Genomic DNA, 21672 nt, shown 5'->3' on the forward strand with positions numbered 1-21672 from the left:
CATGTCTGAAAATGTGGTTCCCTTCATTCTTCCTGTAGGGAAAATTATTCCTATTGCTTCACTGTGACAGTAAAGAGATACCTGGAGGGGGAGGGCAGAAAAGGAGGAAGTAAACTACTGGAGCGGTATTCCCAAAAAGAAATTTTTGTCTCTTAACAGTCTTGGAGTATTGATGATCCTATGATGAATGAACAAATACAAATTTCATTTAGCTGCCACAAATCTGAGAGATTCAGCTATCACCAAAAACCACTATGCAGAATGGTTGTTCCTTTAAATGTGATTACAGCACTCCTAATGTGGTAAAAAAGAGAAAGGAAAATAATCTTTATCCACTGTGTTATATAACTGTCACTAAGCTGACAAGATTCTGGGAACAATGTTTTTACCACAGCTTGGACAAATTTAGGATGCCTGCAAAAAGAGCTTACACTCCATGAACAGCTTGCACTACACAGTCAATGGTCAAGAACAAGGAAAAGCTGCACTAATGAAAAAGTCAGCTGAATCATCTGGGATGGATCACCTGGCAACAAGAGGCTGTTTTAAGTGTAGTGGTGCAGCAGAATTGAATGCATGAGGGAAGGTACTGTATACAAGGAGAAGAGGAGAGAGAAAAGACAGAATGGTGAGAAACAGCTGCACACCAGATCTATGCCGTGGTACAAGCAATGAAAACAATAATCATTAATGCACTATAACACTAACGTGCTAATTAATAAACCCTAATTAACTGCTCCTAATAATAATTATAGTGACTACTGTTGTTATTTCACATTGATGTTCTGCCGTTTCAGAATACGGACATCAACTTTTCAAGTGATAGAATAATTTGGGCCCTCAGAGAAGACAGCCTCTGCAGAAGTCTGAGGAGGGTGCAATATCTTGTTTCATACAGAGGAAGGATTAAAAAAAAATTCTCCCTTTCATCACCTTCTCTTAACCAAGTTCTCTCCTTTTTTTCCCGATCCCTGCAACTGGGTACATCACCCACCTGTCAGTCCTCTCGTCTCCTCTTCTTTTGGTCTCACTTTTACTCAGCTGGTAGAACAGTAAGATGAAGAAAAAGGAAATGCTGTATGAGTGTACTTGGTAGACAGCAGGGAAAAGATGGAATTCCTTCATCACTGAGAGGAGGTAAGAGAAGGGGGAAAACAGAGAGAAAAATCTTCAGAGGCAGTGAATGAATCTGTCTGAAAAATCTAGGCTAGTAACCAGGCTTACTCACAAAATGCATTCATATATAGGTACCTGAAGAGGTAAAAGAGGTTGATTAAAGATCTAGAGTTCACAGTTACGCACAGAAATTTGCTAAAGCTACAGTAACAACAGGTGTTCCAATGACTCTAGTATCTTTTCATTGTTTGTTTCAATCAAAGCCATCAACTTTGCCAATCTGGGTGATTCTCATAGTAATAATGTTCAAATTACATCCTATTGCTGCTTGCCTGCTGACACAAGCTGCGGTCAGGTACAGAAGTATTCATGCTATTAATATTGGTGTGTCTTGTTTCAAATTCCCGCATGTAGACACCGAAGCTCAATAAAGTTGATTCAAAAGGGATGAGAAAAAGTCCATTAAAATGACCAGTATCATGTCGAACTTAATTTTGTGTGAGGAAAAAAGCAGGGAAAGAGGAGCAAAGCCAAGACAGAGTGCATATACCATTGTTTTCTATAAATACATCAGGAGAATAAACAGCAGAGGAGGGAGTTCAAGCAAAAAAGAGTTATTGCCTAAAACGAACAAAATAACATTTTATAGTAAAGGGCAATGCTGGCACAAGAACAGATGAGTAAAATCTAGCTGTGACTCAGTTTTGACTACAATTAGAGATTTTGAAACACTGGAAGAATAAGATTCTGTAACAATATTCTAACATAAATATTGGGCAAGAAATCCCCCTTTTTTGTTTGTTTGTTGTTTTGGGTTTTTTTTGTCTTAAACAGAGTTATTGTGATCAGGAAGATATGACTACATGACACAAATTGTAATATATGGTTGGGCATTATGATCCAGGGATCTTTATGTTTCTACTGCACATCTAAGATATAGCCAAAGACAGTTACTGAAATTGCAGAACAAGAATTTATTTCAGCAACATTCATAAGATTCTTCTCACGTAAACTCCAGAAGTAATGGTATTATTATCACTTCTCCAACTTTTCTTGTTTTGTAATCACCAGAACATAGCAGTCCTCAGCCTCATCCTCTTACCCATATAGTCCCATTGCATCAGCACCTATATACATACAGCAGATACAAATTTTTTATTTCTACCAGCATCTACCAGTTTCTCCTGTATGTATATCAATGGTTAAAATACCTTTTTCTTCCTAAAGAGATGGCTGCTATTTGTCTCTGCTTATTTAGCATTCTCTGTACCAATTATACAGGAGGGGACCATGTATATCAACTTCACCTAGCAGGATGGTAAATATTTTTTTATCATGAGCTTTGAAGCATAAGGATTGTACATATAATTCATTTTTAATGTCATAATAATGTTTAATGCTTTTTTCAACTCAGATACTACCTGGATAATTGCATAGCAAAAAAAATTACAGAGGAATTAGGGCTACAAAGATTATTAGGGGCCTAGAGCACCTTTCTTCTGAGGAGACACTGAGAGAAATGGGTATGTTCAGCCTGGAGAAGACAAGGCTGAGAGGGGATCTTATAAATGTTCATAAATATCTGAAGGGTGGGTGTCAAGAGGATGGGACCAGACTCTTTTCAGTGATGCCCAACGATAGAATGAGAGGCAATGAGCACAGATTGAAGCATAAGAGATTCTGTCTAGACATGGAGAGAAACTTCTTTACTTTGAGGGTGACAGAGCAGTGGAAGAGGCTGCCCACAGAGGTTGTGGAGTCTCTGTCTCTGGAGACTTTCAAAACCCACCTGATTGCATTCCTGTGTGATCTACTCTAGGTGAATGAGTTGGACTAGATGATCTTCAGAGGTCCCTTCCAACTCTAACCATTTTGTGATTCTGTGAGTTTATTTTGCTTGGGAGAAGACAACAGAGAATGGTGCTACAGGTGCCCCATCTTGATATAACATTGAGTAAGGAGTAGCCGCTACACAGCATGTGGAGCTACACAGCATGAACCAATAGCAATTTATAATTAAACTAATGGGTTATATCCATTGCACAAGTTAATTGTGTAACTCTTGTGCCATCAGTCAGCATGTTACCTTCAGTGAAGTGCTTTTGTTCTTCAGCAAAAACACCTCCAGGAGCCAGAGGTATGTTAGAAGGTATATCCATAGCTACAGTTACAGTAGAGAAATAATAGTGTAACAGCCTTATAGGTACAAAGGTATAATATTCTTTTCTTGTACAGGGTCTTTGAGGAAATCTATAATAGCAGATCTATAACAGTATATTTTTTACCACAATTGCTCTACCAGTGAATTTCTACGATCCTCATTCAACCTTGTTTTGGAATTGGTTGTCTGCAATCCCATTCTCTGTGGCCTTCTCCCCTCCCTCCCCCCCAAAAGATAAAAATGCTGTGCCAATCAATTCATCTATGTAGACAACCTCAAAAAGCCCTCAGTGTTCAGAAAGAAAAGGCCATACTCTGGGCGGTAAATCAAAGTATTTCTGACAGTCAAGGGTCAACAGACAGTAATGCCTTTGAGAGAACACGGCAAGCAACTGAGAATATGATGTTTAAATTTGTTTGCATAGCGTTTGTACTGCACGATAGGTCAACACTGACAGATGCAGACACACCTGAACTTACACTGTCTTGCCAAATCCAGAAAGGCACACTTAGAAGTGAGTTGGCAAGTCTGTCTGTGCTTGCTGTACCAAGTGAACTTTCTCTTCTGGGCCTCAGCCAGCTGAGGGGTTTATGTACATTGCATTTTTTATTAGGCACAGCATGCCCTGCGCATCTGAAAGTCATCTTGATCTCCTCATCATCAATACAGGGAATGGCCAAGACCTAAAGATCCACAACATATCTGTTATAAGTTACAGCAGATTGCTAGACACTTTAATGCAGAGGTGGCTTTCTGTGCTGAATTAGACCAGCCCAAATCATAGAAAGGATGTCTGCAAAATATCTTACCTGCTCTCCTGCTGCTTAAAAAGATCAGTTATAATTCCCCATAAAATTTGTTTGTCTTTTTCTTAGAAAGTCCTTTAGTGGATATTCTATAACCTTCTATTAGAGAGAAAAAGACATTCAATTTGTAACCTGTTCCTCTGCTACCTCCCTTCCCTATGACCTAGCATATGCTTCTCAGTATCAGAAGAAAACATTCCTTTATGTAACACTTCAAGTCTCTTTAAGAGATTTCAAATGCCACTTGCTTGCACATCTTCACTTCCCAATTGAACACAGTCCTAGCAGATTTGGAAGGACCCCTGTGTTTTGATAATCTCTGGCACCTCATCTCCTATGCTGCTGTATGGGAACAGATGCAGATTGAATGCTTGTGCACTTTCCATCACGTGATGAGAAGCTGCAGTATCACATGAAGAAGACTGCCAGCATTTTGTTCTCATGATAGATGTTCATTTGTCTGTTCACTGTGTGCCAGTGGCACAAATTCTTTAAGTTTCTCCAAAGAAGTGGCCCAGTTTAGTTAAACCTTGGAGGTGGCTTGTCTGATTTGAAGCAACAACAATGTTCTGTGAAAGGCTGCTAGTCCAACTGGAGCTTGCTATGACCCCATCAACACAGTCAATTTTTGTTCTGTCACTAAAAATGAATCAATAATGGGTAGTATTTGGAGTAGAGGACAAAGGAGAAAGAGACAGGCTGTGGATTTGGCTGCTCTCTGTAGTCCTGCAAGTTCTAACCCATGCCTATTGGACCTCCTGTTTGTAAATTTGTCATTTTAGAAACCAGTCTATGTAGGACATACTGTCCTGAGACTGTATTTTTCTTTCCACAACAAACTTTCTTTACTGTGCAAGTAAATTCTTGTAGCCATGTACTGCATAAAATGAGATTTCTTTTGTAAAAATTTGTGCATGCATGTATAACAGAATTTGTTGGGGTTTTAATTTATGGACTGTTTTCTTCTTTTGCTTTGGTAAAGGATAATCAAGATATCCTGACTGAACCTTCTCTACAGTAGGAGCTATGATATGTGCCAGTTTTGTTATATCTTCTCTTGTGCTTATTCATTCCATAATAATTAACCCTCACTTCTTTAATCTCTCTTCATATGGAAACTCCCATCAAAGGCTTCCAGAGAACTGGATTTGAAAAACAGAACTTCTGTTAAACTAATTGAGAATCTCTTTGAGGAAAATAGAACGTAACACGATAAAGGGGGACAGCATAAGAAATTAAAAGTAAGCTTTCTTTTCTTTGCATACTGGAAATTCCTCAGGCTAAGAGCTTATTGAACAGGGCACATATATTATTATCTCCTTCTCAAGGGACTTGCTACCAAAGGCTTTTTGTCCCAACTATTAGTTATGATGGCAGGTGTTCCTTGCAGCTCAGAAGTTGGCCATTTGGAAATCATGATTTAAATTATATTAGAACCTCAGTCTCCTGACAGATGTAATTTGATGCCATTCTGTGCTACACAAAAATATATTTCTTAAATGCACTGCTACTCTGTTCCTGTCATAGAACAGAACTTTACCGAACAGTAACATTTGATCTCAGCACATGGCTTGGAATTCAACTGATTGATTCTTGCTAATGTTCATCTTATTCTTGTGAATCTATCTCTGCTATTATACGACTTTGGTTTAATCTCACTAATAAATCCACACTTACAAAGTCAGATTTTGTGTTCCCTGGAACCTGACTGCTTCAATAAAAAGAAAGACCTGTCCTGCATATTGAAGCTCATCAGAACACAGACATCAGGCTAGATTGTGTCATATAGAGTTTTGGCAAATGCTAACTAAGTTTTTTGTTGCAAAATATAGTTTTCAATAAGAATTTCAAATTATGTGTTATGACCTTTCTGTCAAGCATGAAAAAGGACAAGAATCAACTCCTTGTGCTCCTGCTAAAAAGTAGTTAAACGCCACCAACTGGAACCTCCCCTGGGAGCCTGAGAAAAATACATCTTGTCACCTAAGCACTCCAAAATGACGAGGACTTCCTGACATGAGGCCATGTTTGTAAAGGAGCTGAAGAATTAGAGTTCTGTGAAGTGGGGAAGATGACAGAAACGTATTAAGGCAATATTGAAAACCTAAATAATTGAAAGAAAGGAACATTGTCACTCCTGGGCTTTGTTCATTATCAGCCTGTCCTCTTCCTACAGCTGTCAGTATGTTGGCAGAGTGCCTTTCTCCTTCCTGGGCTATTCGCCACTCACAAGTTTGTTGTCCAGGCACAGAGAAATCCAAATGTTTGGCACAGTCATCTGCTGTTGTTCTTAAGTGATGTATAGTATCCTGGGACTCTATTAGCAATATGATCTGAAGCACGGTGGAGTGAAGAGCACGAGACTTCCTGCTGTTTTGAGGACCTCAGCCTCAACAGTTGTTTGTTTTGCCCTTTGCTCTCAGTTACTGTTCTGAGCCATATGGAGGCATGCTCCTTTTCCTCTCTCAGCTTTTCCAGCTACCTTTCACAAGAAGCTCTGCAGTGAGCCAGCTTTTTTTTAGGATTTCCACCTTGGAGACTTGGCAGACCTCTCATCCTAAGAATACTGTACATGGCTTTCTTGTCCATCCATTGTGAATCAGGAATATAAATGTGTTCACCTCGACTTCACAGCACAGTCTTCTTTTCCAAGCCATTATGGCTCAGTGTTAGCTCATATGCATGCAGATGATCTATGATGCTGCAGGGATCCCCCTGTGTGTGCCAAAGCATGCTGGCAGCACACCCCTTCCCTCAGAGGGATGACTGCCTATCTGAAGTTCTCAGGATCTATAGATTGTCCATCTCTCTTTTCCCTAACAGATGTCAACAACTGGGTCTCGCCTTTGGGCTTACACCTGGGGTTGAGACATTTCCAAAGTATATGAACAGGACACAAACACAGGAAAAATATATGACTGAATTTTAACACAGCCATCATGTGTGCTTATGCATATATGCTGCACTTCCAGTATGGAAGGTGTATCTGTGTGTAATGGAAGACCAAATCAATTTTAATACTTTCAGATACAATTGTAGAGTATCTTCCCTAAAGACACTCAAGCTAATTTTGAATCAGTCACCGTATTTTATAAAAACAATCATCTCAGTGGTTTTTTGGTAGAAACATTTCACTATTTTGAAGTCAGAGATTTTTCTCAGAAATTAGGACACAACACTACAAAGGGTTAACTGACTGGAAAATTGTATTTGCCAAATCAATTATGTCATTGATTTATCTACATGGGTATCTCACCTCCTGCAATAGCCAGGAAAAGCACTTCCTCAATAGGCAATGTACCAATCCTATTTATGTTGGCTTTTTTAGCATGTTATCTATCAGACAGAAATATACATGTTTCTTATCTAACTTTATCAGATGCTAGTCTTTTTTCCTGAGGCAAAAGGCTGGATGTTTTATTCTCCTGCAAAAAGACCTTTTTTAGAGGCCTAACTTGAAGAAATCTGAAAGTAGTTTAGAATAGATCTGGGAAAGAAACCTGTCCAAAATTGCAATCTTCCATTTTGCAAAAAGTGTACTTGTCTTCACATTAAAGCAGACTTGTGCCTGCATGTCAAATGGAACAAATCATTGTCCCTTCTCCTGTATCCAGGCTGAACAAACACAGGTCTCAGCCTGTGCATGTATGATCTGTGCTTCAGTCTCCTAGGCTTGGAGATCCTCCACTGGACTCACTGTAATATGTCAATGTCTTTCTTGTATGTACTCATGACAAAAGAAACACCTGTCTCAAATACAATACAATTTCTGCTTTGATCCAGAGGTGTGGGAGAGGGAACATCAGACCTCAGTGTTTACAGACCTGGTAGAAGTGTCCTTGACAGAGCACTATATGACAACAGTGTTGGACCCAAAATTCAAGATCTTGTTTTAATTTGTCCTAAGCAGGTAATAGCTTTTTTTTTTTTTTTTATTTTATTTTTTTTTTCCTCCCCTAATCCAGTCTAGTATATTTCCTTTGTCAGAATTTCATGAGTTAAATCCTACAAGTCAAAAATATTGTTCATAGACCAATCGACTTCTGTCATGATCTACTGGGAATCAAATCCTATGGATGCTTGGAATGGCTAGTGAATTCTTATGGACTGTATGATAGCTGAACTAGATTCCACACAAATCTTTAAGGGTACTTAAAACTATATTGAATACAAAATATTAAAAAAAAAAAAACAAAAAAAAAAAAAAACAAAAAAAAAACCAAACCAAAAAAACCCACACCTTTATTGAACAATGTGAAAATAGAAACAGACAAAATAATATAAGTTCTGTTTTCCACGTTTCTCTAAACATTGTCTGGACTTATGGTTGCTATGAATCTGTGGGATCTGCTGGAACATTTGTCATCCTTACACAATGCTGAGATTTAGTCTCACTGTTAACTTAAACCTCCCATACACACCTCCTACCCTGTATTGTGAAGTGTTTAAATTTTCCTTAAAAACATCTTGCTTACTTTGTTCCAGCTCATGAAATTTCTAATCCACAAACTGTAGTCTTTCATAGGGTATTTTCTAAGTTCATTTTCAGAAAGTCAAACAGACTTTCCGTTTTTCTTCAACCTAGACACAGAAGGGCTTCCCCATCCCAAGGTAAAGCCCTGGTCGTAAGTGCTATTAATTGAGTTATTTTCCCTTTCACTTACCCTTTTCTCTTTTCCTTTCCATGTTCTCAGAGTACATAAAAAGATATTTTATAAATTTCATTTTATGGAAAACAAAACAAAACAAAACAAAAACAAAAACAAACAAACAGACAAACAACAACAAAACAGTGAATTTTTTACTTCAATTCCTTTCCTAAATAGAATGTTCATTTCTGGACCAGACTGGAACTCATGTGTCCATGCCTCCTTAACTGAGATGCAGGCAAAGCTCTTCTCCCAAGGGACAGTACTGTGCAGGATAATCTAAATGTGACAGAAAGAAGAGGGAAAAGTAATAGAATTTGCTAGCATTCAAAAGAAGAAGCAACAGAATTGGGTATTTTATGGTATGGGAGAAATTTTGGTGCCCTAAGCTGTTCATAGGGAATTACACCTACATCCTGTCTGTAACAGAAAGTTTCTTGTAAACTGTCATGCAATTTTACTTGAATTTTATCTGAGTAATTATTGACTTTCACCAGAACTACCTTCACCTTAGCCTTCGAGAAACTTGTCCATAGATTTTCCTTGGTACACACAGAATTTCTTGATGCAGAATTTCCATAAACTTGAATATACATGCACTAACAGGATATGACATGTCAAGTTGATGTAATTGACTGTTATCAGCTCTCGCTATTTAGACAATCATGAGAGTCTAGGAGCTCTAGGAGCTCTAAGAGTCTAGGAATCTAGGAGCTCTTCAAATTGAATGCTTACTGTGGCCAGGTGTTGATATATGTCATAGTTATAACTACTTGTACTTGAACTAATTGTCTCTGGGGTAAATACTCTCCTTCTACAAGATCACAATACCATTCTCCATTTAGTAGCTACTTAAAACCTAACAGTACTGCAGTACTAGTGGAACTGCTGACAAAAGAGCAGGTTGTATGCAGTGTATTCTACTTATTACGCTAAGCAGAACTGTGTCATTGTCGCTTTGAGCTTTCTCATGTTTGTTGTTGTGTGTGCCTGTTATCTCATTTTTGTTTTAGTCTAGCTGTTTGAAGGATGTCTTTTTATGACATGCAAATACAGCATCCAGCAGAATGACTCCTGGCTGTGATCTACAAGATGCTACTACCAAGTCCTTAGTAAAGATACTGCTAACAATGACAACAGCAATCACAACAAAATCAACAAAAACAATGTTATTATTTAACAATAGCAATGAACTGTGTTAATGGTCATGTTATTGTTATTACTACCGCTACTACCTGTCTGTACTTTGGACAGTTTTTCTAGTAAAAAGTGAGATGCTGGGACAGACAATACACCAGATCTGTTACAGTTGAAAACCGTCACCACTTACTTCTAGGTCAAGAAAGTGACTGAAACTGTAACAGAATACTTTTGTAGATCCCCACTTGAGATAATTTGTCCAGGAGATTTACTGTTGTGGCCAAGATTAGCTTCATAAGGGAGAGAGTAAAAATATGGCTAAGCCTAAGCATTAAATGCCTTGCAAGTGACTAGAAACATACCCACAGATAGGAAATTGGACTGCCCCATAAAAGAGATTAACTAAAAGAGGAATCCACTTTGCAAAAGGGAGCTGTCTAAGCTCATCTGCAGAAAATCTTAAACAGAGAAAAAGGATGAGTCATATGCTTAATTCCAGAAGATAAGGATATGTTTCTCCCTGCTTGGGATGTGCAGCTAGAAACTCTGTCCTAGAGCTGAGAATCCAACCAACTTTTTTTTTTTGTTTTTTTTTTCCTTCTAAAATAATAGTGATGCTGTTTCCTTCAGTACATATTCAGTTGTTGGAATACCATGGAGTGTGAGCAGACCAGGTGTAATTGTCCACTCCAAGTTAAAATTTTAAACCCAGGCCTATACAAGTGAAGAAAGCTGTAGCTTCTATGGGAAGCCTTCTTGCTTTTAAAGAGAGGAATTCTTCTTTCATTCCTGTTGAAGTGCTTTGAATATGATAAATAATTACATTTTGGTGGAAACAGAACAAGGCTGAGAACAACTTTATAGCCTGTATTTTGGCACTCCTTTGGGAGACTCAAGTTCAAACCAACACTGTAACCTCCACTTAAAATTTTGTAGAAAACTGAACACTCCAAAGTCAGAATGGTTTATGGTCTTTTCTGCATTACTGCACTGCATCACCAGTTTCTTCTCACAGTTTTGGAATTACTAGGGTCCTTGTCTGGGATTTTCAATGAGGTACCCCATGAAATGCTCCACTTGTGCATTAAACGAGTTTAGCTTACATACAGGATTGAAACAGACCCTGTGACACTCAATGGTGTCCCAGTTTGGTTAGTGATGTACACATATAGCCATTGAAATCTAAGCATTCAGACCAAGACTCACAGAGGTTTTTTAAGGTCCTGAATCTGAAGCACTCACCATTTCTATTACTCTCAGTTAATTAAAAGCTGGCAGGATAAATCCCTTTGGGGATCAGCTTCCTAGCAGCTACAGACTTTTACAGGCTTAGGCACTGGCTGAGTAAGGTCTTATAGATGCTACTGGCACCTGAATTTTAGAAACCCTTAGGTGTTTGAAGTAAAGAGCTTAATTCAGTCTTGTCAATCTAGCTCCTTCTGTCTATCTTTAATCTCATTTCATCCTGTCAGAGCTAAAGTTTCCTCAAGGATAGATTTACCTTTGTGCTTAGTCTATATTTGTTGGTAATAGTTATTTGGTGTTTGAGGACATACAACCAGAACTGAGAGTTGTGCTGCTTATGTTGACTGAGATTTTTTGGGTCATATACTTTGAAAAATACTTTTGTTGTACTAACTTGTATTATCATTAGTCTTTTTTAATATGGCTTTATTACCAGAAAAATATGACTTCTTTCTTTGGTTAAATTACAAGTCTGGATACTAAAAGAACTGTGTATAGTTATATGTAACAGATTCAGACTTGGGTAAGATATTTGTTTCAAAAATTCATGATATTTTGATTAAAAAAAATAAACACTATACAGTATCATCCAGGGACACTCTATATTAATTAAGAAGTAGTTTGCTGACATGTTTTAAATAGTATCTGTAGATGAGCAATCATGCTAGTTCTATTAGAGGTACACGTGAATTGATGCATTTTCACCTGTATGCAGTTGTAAAACTACAATTCACATCATATGTGCTGACACAGATTGCAGAGTGGCAAACTAATAAGGACAAATGAATTATACTGAGGAATCAGAGCTTCTCAACAAGTCTGCCACCTTTGTGCTAAAGGTGAATGCAAAATATGTACTGAAGAGCTAGGAACACTGGCCATGCCTACAGAGTAATATGTTGTCACCTGGAAGATAAGACTTCTAAACCACTTCAAGTCATCACAAATTAGTATCTGAACATGAACCTCCATGCAACACAGCAGCAGGAAAAGCTCAAGTTTGGACTAGGATTTGAAGAATGACTTAGAATCATAGAATCATTTAGGTTGGAAAAGACCTTTAAGATCAAGTCCAACCACTAACCTAACACTGCCAAGTCCACACTAAACTATGTCCCCAAGTACCCCATCCACACATCTTTTGTATACCTCCAGGGATAGTGACTCAACCACTTCCCTGGACAGTCTATTCCAATGCCTCACAAAACTTTCTGTCAAGAATTTTCCCTAATATCCAAGCTAAACCTGCCCTGGCACAACTTGAGGCCATTTCCTCTTGTCCTATCACTTGTTACTTGAGAGAAGAGACCAACACCCTCCATACTACAACCTCCTTTCAGGTAGTTGCAGGTAGCGATACGGTCTACCCTCAGCCTCCTTTTCTCCAGGCTAAACAGCCCCAGTTCCCTCAGGTGCCCCTCATAAGACTTGTGCTCCAGACTCTTCATCAGTTTCATTGCCCTTCTCTGAACTCTCTCCAGCACCTCAGTGTCTTTCTTGTAGTGAGGGGCCCAAAACCAAACACAGGATTCAAGGTGGGGCCTCACCAGTGCTGAGTATAGGGGGACAATTACTTCCTCCTAGTCCTGCTGGCCACACTATTTCTGATAAAACCCAGGTTGATGTTGGCCTTTTTGGCCACCTGGGCACACTGCTGGCTCCTATTCAGCTGGCTGTCAATCAACACCACCAGGTCCCTTTCCACCAGGCAGCTTTCCAGCCACGCTTCCCCAAGACCGTAGCACTGCGGGGGGTTGTTGTGACCCCAATGAAGGATTCAGAACTTGGCACTGTTGAACATCATACAACTGGCCCCAGCCCATTTATCCAGCCAGCCCAGATCCTCTGTAGAACCTTCCTGACCTCAAGCAGATCAACATTCCCACCCAGCTTTGAATCATAAATAGTTTGGGTTGGAAAGGACCTTCTAAGGTCATCTAATCAAACCCCTCTACAATGAGCAGGGACATCTGCTACCGGATGAGGTTGTTTAGAGCCTCATCCATCCTGGCATTGAATGTTTCCAGGGATGGGGAACATATCACCTCCCTGGGCAACCTGTTCCAGTACTTTACTACTTTCATTGTAAAAAAATTTCTTCCTCATGTCTAGTCTGAATTTTCTCTCTTTTAGATTAAAACCATTACCCCTTATCCCGTCACAAGATGCCCTTCTAAAAAGTCTGTCCCCATCCTTCTTATAGGCTTCTTTTAAGTACTGAAAAGCTGCAATAAGGTTTCCCCAGAGCCTTCTCTTCTGCAGGCGGAGTAACCTCACAGGAGAAGTGTCACATCCCTCTGATCATCTTGTTGGCCCTTCTCTAGACTTTTTCCAACCAGTCCATGTCTTTTCTGTACCGACGGCTCCACAGCTTGTCACAGTATTGCAGGTGAGGTCTCACCAGAACAGAATAGAGGGGCAGAATCACCTCCATCGAACCGCTTGCCATGTTCCTTTTGATGCCCAAGATACAATTAGGCTTCTGGGCTGCAAGCACGCATTGCCGACTCATGTCCAGTCTTTCATCCACCAGTACCCACAAGTCCTTCTCAGCAGGCTGCTCTCAATCCCTTCAGATGACTTGTCATCTACAAAATTATTGAGGGTGCACTCGATCCCCTCAGCCAGATCACTGATAAAGATATTAAGCAGAACTGGCTGCCATACTGAGCCCTTTGGAAAACTTATGACCTGCTGCCAAATGGATTTGACTCCATTCACCACAACTCTTTGAGCCTGGCCATCCAGCCAGTTTTGGACCCAGCAAAGAGTACGTCTGTTCAAGCCAGCAGCAGCCAGTTTCTCCAGGAGAATGCTGTGTGAAACAGTGCCAAAGGCTTTGCTAGAATCTAGGTAAAAAAAATCCACAGCCTCATCCACTGAGCCAGTCACCTTGTCATAGAACAAGGTAGGTTAGTCAAGCAAGACCTTTCATAAACTCACGCTGACTGGGCCAAATCACCTGGTTGTCCTCTATGTGCCACAGGGTGGCTCTCAAGAGGACCTGCTCCAAAACCTTCCCTGGCACAAATGTCAGATTGACCAGCCTGTAATTCCTCTGATCCTCCTTCCAGCCCTTCTTGTAGATGGGTGTCACATTTGCTAACCTCCAGTCAACTGGGACCTCCCCAGTAAGTTCGGTCTTCTGATAAATGATGGAAAGTGGCTTACTGAGCATTTCTGCCAGCTCCCTCAGTATCCTTGGGTGAATCTCATTTTATCACTGTAAAATGCATTGCTGTGACTAACTTGAAAAAATTATATATATGGTTCTATTTTAACTGCTGAGATTTACTTCATAAAATATAGACATCGTTCTGTTGTATTTATTCTTAAAAAATAGTAGGAATTTTGGAAACATGCAGAAAAGAGCTATTACAATTATTCAAGAGCTGAAGAAAAGGCCTTACCAAGAGACTTAAAGGAAGTGTAGCTTATTAAAAAAAAAAAAAAAAAAAAAAAAAGAAGAAGACTGAAAGGTGACTTAATTACAGTTTCTAAGTATCTTCACAGGGAGAAAATGCTGTGTTTTCATGGATTATTTAATTCACTGGAAAAAGACGTAATAAATCCCCTTAATATATATGACAATCACTTCACCCACCAGTGAAACACAGATACTGCTGAATGAAAATATGGAAGTTAGCAGTGTTCAAGAGCAGTAGAGAATAATTAAGGGTAGAAATATAGCAGGATGTTATGGGCAATTAAAACTACAGGAGTAATTTTGCTAGGGAGGATATAATTTTTACAAATGAATTTTGTCAGTACACAAGACCACAAATTCCTGTTCTTCGTAAAGTCACTTTATAAAATATCACAGCTACCTTAATGCCTGAAGTGGTAAAGACTTCCATTTTTGCACCACCCAAAGCATATTCCTGCAAGTGAGGCACATTAAGTGTCACAATGAGAAAACAGAGCAGTATCTTTTTTCTCACATGGGTTTCTCTCAAGCTGTGCTCAGCTCCCAAGGCACCCATATTCAGTTCATACAACTGTGTAGCCACATCAGTAATGTCTTCTCATGGCTGTGACAGGTTTTGCACAGCGGAAACTATTCCCAGTGGTACATTGCATCTCATTGTGTATGAACACCATGTCATCACATGCTCTTGGGGTGTGAAAAAAATATGAGTAGCTGCTCATATCTGTCATTTACTGGAACAAAGACTAAGCTGACAACTGATATAGTGGCTCGTGTTAATTTGACAATGTTCACTTGAGACTGAGACCAGAGCATTTATCTGTTATCTAAGCCAAACTCCTGTCATACAGATGAACAGGTAGGCCATTCATTGTTTCTGTGTCACTTTGTCCCCTATGCATTGCAAGGACAAAAGAGCAGGAACTGGTTTATATCCACTTTTTGCCTCAAGCAATGTTCTGAGTTTGGCTCCAACTGCCTGGGAAGCAGAGACTTTGGTTTTCTAATAGAAAATCATTTTTTGATGAGGTTTAGAAATTGACAAAAAAAATCTTGATGTCTATACACCATGATTGCTATCACCATATTAAAGCACAGTCCCTGGGGAGAGGAGAATGTGGAGCAAAAGGCTATACAGACAAAATAATGAAAGACAGAGAGCAGAGAAGCAAAGTTTCTAGAGAAACAGAATAAGAAGGGACACTGCTGAGGAAAGCCTTTATATCTGTCTCAGACTGATGTAGAAGTGACACCCCTGTATTCTATGCTCCCAATTCTAGCAAAAGAATGGTACTATAAACTAATTAATTAGCCTAATCCTTCCCTACAGGGAAAAATGTTTGAAGAGAAGGGAAAAAATTTCTCCTCTTGATAGTCCCATAGTCAATGTGTACATAATGGCCTAATGTCAAGATTTCTCCAAATCACACAAACACTTGAAATCTCTCCATGTTTACCTCAATAAAATAAATCTTTGATATTTCCAACACCATCTTTTTAAAGTCTTAGAATTAACATAAATTCATTAAATAAAACTACAACTACTTTGGGAACATGCCATTTACCATGGAGTTTTTTAAATGCAGAAAGTTTCCTCTAGCATTTTTGAGGGATTGTTGTTATTTCTTTTTTTCTTTCTTTCTTTCTTTCTTTTTTTTTTTCCCTGCATTCTGATGACCAGTATTTGTTTGTGAAAATGAGTTTTAAGAAAAGCTGAGGGTTTGCAGACAGCAAGACTCTTGAGGTGAAGGCTTTTGAAAATTCATGACAGTTATGAAACACAGAATAAAATCAGGAGACTTGCTAGCACAGAATGAATAAAGTGAGAAAATAATCTTCATGCTTGTGTCCCAGATACTTAGGATAGCTACAAGCTTTTTCTTGTGGGTTCTGCATTTACAATCAGAAATTTTACTGACACATTTGAAATAACAGATTTGTTCATCTGAAGGTTGATGCAAGGATTTTCTCAACAAAGTAGCCTTGACTTGGGAACTCACTTTGGAAAAGAAAAAACACTGAAATTGTATGAGGAAAATACATCAGAGAAACTTGAGATTCATTAAAAATCTTTGGTGATACAAAGAAAAGTCTTCCCTGATCTCTTTAATTATCATTTTTTTCTCTACTCTAAATTCTTTCTGGTTTTGGCCATTTTTTGACTTCTCATTTAATTCAGTTGGTTTATTGCTTGCTTGTTCTTGGCATCCTCAGATTTCAGCAAATTTGTGTCCCACAATGTTATCAACTTCAATATGTTTATATGCTATCTTTTATACTCCTTATCAAGAACTAATCACAAGCTACAAGTAGTGATTTTTGTTTCTAAATTATTATAAGGAATAGTTATGAAGCTTCAGTTCATAAAATGCTTATATACCTGGGTTCATAAATTGATGCAAATCTTCTTTGTTTACCTTGCTGTGAGGAAAATGTGCATTCATATTCTATAAACAGGCTTATTTACAATTGAGAGGCTCTGAAAAGACAGAAACGTTTCTTCAGCAGAACAGTTGGTTTAACATGGACATTCTCTTCTTTCACTGTCCATATTATAGAGTGTGGTGCAATATGTCCTTGATTGTACAATTTGAGTGGTTTGTGGCAGGGTCTTCTAAAACTCTGAAAAAGATTGCAGAATGGAGGCCATACAGATACCACTGCAAAGCCAAATTTAAGTGTCATTGGGCATTTCACATTGAAGATAACAAATGTTTAAAGCCTGTTATTGCTTCCTCACTCTGCATTTTCTTTCTTGATCATTACATTTTAGTAGTATAAAATAAATTTATTTCTACATTAGAGAGACTTCTGGCAAACTCCAGGCATTTTTACTGCTCAGAGAACAAAACAGTCCTAAGACAGGGTTAGTACTCCTCTCTCACTGTGCTAGGCAATCTAGGGAGTCAACAGGACTCTCCTTCACTATCTTTCAAGGCCCCATTTGGTTTCTGACCTCATCTGACTATTCTTAGGAAAACCAATCTCTAAATACAAGGACCAGAAGGAGATTATCACGGGTGATGGCCCATGCCTCAAAAATTAAATGAAGAGAACAGGTTTTCCTTATCACTTTCAAATCCTCATGGTTTTGAATGTCATCTTCTTTTATCTCTCTTTCTAGAAGGTAGGCTGGAACGTTAGAATGGGAACTAAATAGTTGTATCTGTGTATCTGTTAATCGGTTTCTTCACATAAGATGCCTCCTTCTTTCTTCCAGCCATGTCGAAGCGCAGGTGCACATCACACAGTGCTCACAAGGGAATGGCCCTGTCGCAGCTACTACTGCTCACCCACTGGAACGCAGGGGGATGCAGGAAACTAAAATTTGCTTTTGCTTCCTTAAAGTATTTATTCATTTCATCTTATAATGCTATAATGTCTGTAAAGTTCAAGAAGATTTATAAAACTGTTTTCTCTGGCATTACTTTTCAAAATCTTTGTGAATGTTTCTTCAGCTGCCACGTGTTTTTCAGAGATATGAGCATTTAAAGTGCACTGGACAGTTCAGCTTAAGAACTAGAGATCACAGAAATCATCTGATTTATTTCAAGCAGCTAGCAGAAAGCAATTCCAAAATATGGGGGCTAAATTTTGCTGGTATGAAACCAGCTGTTACACCTTATCTCTTCTTTATTTTTAGTTCTATTAGTTATAAAATTAAATATGTACATGTTAAATGGGAAAACATAAACTAAAAGTTCTTCAATCATGAGTTCAGGTGGCTCCATTCCACCATGTAGGTGAAGAAGGCCATGCTGGCTGAGACCTGATAAAATTGTTTATCATTCTGCACTCTGAAAATGCCACACTCCACAGAGGTAAAAAAAAAAATAATAAAAAAATAAAATCATTTTAGCTTTTAAAAATACCATTGGTGCTAGTATTTCTATCCTTACAATTTTAAAGCTTTGCTTACCATGTATCTAAAAGTACATGGGGGATAGGGTAGAGGGAACCAAATAAAACCTTTAAAAATACCTAAATGCTCTTTTATACTTAAAATTTCATATTTTTAAAGTCTGCTTTTGTGACCCTTTCTGAGAGGCAAGGTGATATTTCTGGGAAATGAAGATGATTTCTTTTCTGGTACTGTGGAGATCCTTTCCATCCTACAGAGTTCCAAGAAAATATGCATTATTGTGATGAGCTTTATGTATTGGAAATCAGTTACTGAGTCAGGATGGAATTCTGCTAGATCCTGTGTCTATGACAATTTTAATTTTGAAATAAAATTTCTAACAGATACAGAAGAAGAAAAAAGCAAGTGATTTATTGCAATTAGGCATAAACATTATATGGACAGTGAGACAAACCCATGTAATCTGAGACAAAGTAACAAAACTGGAAGGAACTGAGGACAGTGATAATAGAACCAGAAACAAAAGGAGTACGATTGTGTGTTCAATTAAATGATTTGGGGAAAAAGCATTAAGATAAATATATTTTTAATAAGAACATATACACTAATCAAGATTATGCAAAAATATTTTACAGTTGCAGCTGATCAGCTATCCAAATGTTAGCAGTCTTCTGGGCAGAGCAGCCAATAAGAAACCATTTCAGAAATGCTAGTCCTTCTATGAACTCTTTGGTAAGGTATATAAAGTATTACACATAATCTATATGATAATGCAGGATCTGTAGGACAGACAAGGCCACATGAAAGAGCACTACTGACAGCTGAGTTTCACAGGTGTCCCCCTTGCTTCCACTTGAGTAAGGTTTTTAGCGTGAAATTTCACATGGCAGGTGTCTATCTCAAAGTGACTTGTTGGGGTTTACCTCTGTCAAAGCTTTTCGTCATTTTGAACCAGTCTGGAGGGAAGGAAGCAGGTAGCAAGGAAGAAAAGAAGATCAAATGAGAAGATGGTGGTGGTGGGAAAGGAAGCCAGGTGACAAGAGGAGATATTGGGCCATGGTGAGGAGACCAGGAGTGGTGAGCAATAAAGCTGAACTGATGTGAGATGCTCCTGCAGAGTGTGGAACTGGTCCAGCCTGGATAAAGGAACTGGGAACAGAGAGTCAGCAGTAACTGGAGAGCTAAATTAACAAATATATATATTGAAACTGTCTCTCTGAGCACTGACACCCAGTGGCAGGACAGTCTGAGGCATCAGACTTTCTGATACATTTCAGTAAACTAGTACATTTTACACTGACTGTTGTCTAGGAAGCCGTTAGCATGGGACTCCTCTACAGACCATTCAATGGAAGTGTGATGTTTAATAAATTTGTGACCGAAATCAATTAAGGAGACATTGAACCAGAATAGGATATGGTTGTCATATATAGATATTACAGAAAAAGGGATAGCACTTCACTTTTGTGATATAAATGCTTAAATTCACCTCTAGGTGGATAAGGCAAATGTGACACATTGTGGAGCCATAGCTGTACTCACAGTCATGCCAATGCAACAAATACCCTGGGGAAACCATTTTGATTCAAAAATTCTCCTGAATATCTTCCTGCAAATATCAGAGAACTGTTAGCCATTTTTTCCAGTTCTTTATGTGGTCTCTGAAACTTCTCCTGCAGCACTTTCTGATATATATCTAATAACCTGCAGAATATGCCTTGATTACCTTGAAGTAATAGATTCACAGGTTCACTGATTAACACCCTTTGTGAGAGTCTGTCTCTTGCTTTTGTCCAAATACTTCGAAATCATCCTTAATGTAAGCCAGGTTAAATGCAATTAGAAGTATTTAGTTGACAACATATGAAGTAGGCAATGGTTTTACAAATATTCATGAAATATCAATGTGGAAATTAATGAAGAAATTTACTTAATTTGTGCTAGGATTAAACAGAAAAGGCTCCTGGTTTGTTTTTTTTTTAATCAATGTTGCCATCCCTGACATGTGCCTGTGAGGTGTTACTTTTCAGGCCATGCTCATCATGCTCATCGCAGAGTATTACAGTGCCAAATAATTGAATTAAAAAATAAAAAATACCCCTCCTAAACAAATCTGTCTTTTAAAAAGCCCAGGAAATTCTACACACATACAAACCTTTACGTTGTAGTTGGAGGCAGAATTATCTGGTTTTAGTAACTGCTGCAATTAAGGTTATCTGAACAGGAAGGGAGAATAAGAAAGAAGAAAGCTGTTCTCCGAGCTGAATGGTGCTAAGAAGAAATGCATTTTATTTATCAGTAAGGATTCCTGCAGGACAAACAAATCACTACAGCCAGGGTTATCAAAGGAAATCAGTAAATATTTGATTCATCTTCCTTCATTCAGATGTTTAAAGTGTCTGTAGTCAATGGAAGGAGAGAGGCATTTCTACAGGGTGATTCTTCAAATCCCTTTTAAGAGGACTTTGAATGCCATGAATCATCCTCTGGAAGTTCTTATCACCCCTGACTATAACAGACTAATTTAGACCAAACACCTAACTTTTAGACCTCTACCTTTGCCCTGTCAAAGAGTGAGATTCATCTTACCTAGCCTTGATCTACAAGCAAGGCAGATTTTCTCAGCCAGTTAGCTGGGCTTTCTCTGCAGAAGCAACTCTAAAAGGCTGTTTATCCTATATGAAAGCTCTTTTCTAATTGATGGAGGCAATGGCTTTCTTGATCTGCCTGTTGCTCCATTAATTAAAGACAAAAGAAGCTTAGACAGCTAGTTCAGATTAGAGGCCTTATTATCATGTAAAAACTACATTGAAATTAATTTTGACCCACATGTTTGTTTTTTCAGCTTGAGATTTGTATTCTCATTTGCTGAAGTTTTGAGCATTAATAGCTGCGCATTCAATCAGCAGGAGCCACACTCTGAGTAGGAGAAATGCCAGAGAATACTCAGAACTCTGAAAAGTGAGCAAAGAGATAATGCAAAATCTAGCTGTTAAAATTAGTGGATAAACATTAGAATCAATATAACCATGCTTCAGTTCAGTACTTCTAAAATGGGATAATGCCAGACTTTCACTCTGCAGATATTTTGTGAAAATAAAGCAACTGATGTCTGAACAGTCTAATAATGTGTGTCACAGAATGGCTCCTGAAAAAATTAGTAATTATTGTTAGAGCAAGATTTTAATATTATGTAGTAAACAAGCCCTGAGAGAAATACAAAATATGAAACAGTCATTCACTGAGAGCATTGAGCATACCAGATG

This window comes from Nesoenas mayeri (genome assembly GCF_963082525.1).
Source record: "Nesoenas mayeri genome assembly, chromosome: 3".
Classification (NCBI taxonomy): Eukaryota; Metazoa; Chordata; class Aves; order Columbiformes; family Columbidae; genus Nesoenas; species Nesoenas mayeri.